Here is a 1,440-nt window from a genome sequence, read left to right on the forward strand (position 1 = left end):
GCAATATATAAGAAGGGGAGGATGTCAGAAGAATAATGAAGATAGGTGAAGACGCGGGGAAGTATGTGTGGACTAAAGGGGATAGAATTAAATAGTGATATATACACAACCTTGGAACAACAATGTTCTGTGTGTAGATACATGGATTGACACATAGGCTGAATGGGTAAGGGAGGAAGAGTGGGATATCCCACTCTGGACTCCTGGTGTGGCACAGTGGGTTAATACGCTGGATTGCAATGTTGGTTTGAATTCCAAGGTCAGAGGTTCAAGCTCACTAGTTGCTCTTTAGAAACCCTATACAGGGTTACTATGGGTTACAACCGACTCCACGGCACTTAACAACAACAACAGAATATTGTTGTTGTTGTTGTTAGGTGCCATCGAGTCAGTACTGACTCATAGCAACCTTATGTACAGTGGAATGAAACACTGCCCAGTCCTGGGCCAACCTGACTACTCTTGCCACGCTTGAGTCCATGGATGCTGCCACTTGGCCAATCCATCTCGTTGAGGGTCTTCCTCTTTTTCTCTGATTCTCCACGTTACCAAACTTGATATCCTTCTGCAGCGACTGGTCCCTCCTGACAATATGTCTGAAGTATGAGAGATAAAGTTTGGCCATCTTGGCCTACAAGGAGCACTCTGGCTGCATTTCTTCCAAAATGGATCTATTGGTTCTTTTGGAAGCCCATGACACACACTCTCTCTCTCTAAATATATATATATCACAAATATATGTTTGAAAGAGGATATTGGTACATGAGTATTTACCTTTTATTCAAACACAACTATGAATGTGGTTAAGCATTTGTTATTGATATTGCTAAGTGCCATTGAGTCTGTTCCAACCCATAGTGACTCTATATAGGGTTTTCATGGAGCAACTGGTGAGCTTGAACCACCGACCTTGTCATTCAAACCAACTTTGCAGTCCAGTGCATTAGCCCACAACACCACACCAGGATTTCATGGTAAAGCATACAGTGGGCAAAATTATGAAAATTTCCTAGATATTATCAAACATTTAAGGCAATGAGTTAAGCCTAGGGGCTCAGGATCTCATAGTTCAGGGCACACAATGGTCAATTGACATAATAACATAGTTCACCAAGACAGTGTTCTACATCCTGCTTGGATGAGTAGTGTCTGGGATCTTGAAAGCTCGTGAGCAGCCATCTAAGGTTGCCCTATTGGTCTCTCCATGTGCAGAACAAAGAAGAATGATAAGAATGGAAGAGGCTTGGAGTCAACTAATCCAATAGACTATTGGAGCATGTGAACATCATTCTCCATGACTCTAAAACCAGAACTAGACAGTACCCGGCTAACACTTCCAACTGACCTGCAAGGGATCACATTAGAGGGTCTCAGATAGAATAGGAGAAAATGTGGAACAAAACTCAAAATTATTTAATTAAAAACCCAGTGGGTTTACTG

This window comes from Chrysochloris asiatica, unplaced genomic scaffold (assembly GCF_000296735.1).
Source record: "Chrysochloris asiatica unplaced genomic scaffold, ChrAsi1.0 scaffold00157, whole genome shotgun sequence".
NCBI classification, from domain to species: Eukaryota; Metazoa; Chordata; class Mammalia; order Afrosoricida; family Chrysochloridae; genus Chrysochloris; species Chrysochloris asiatica.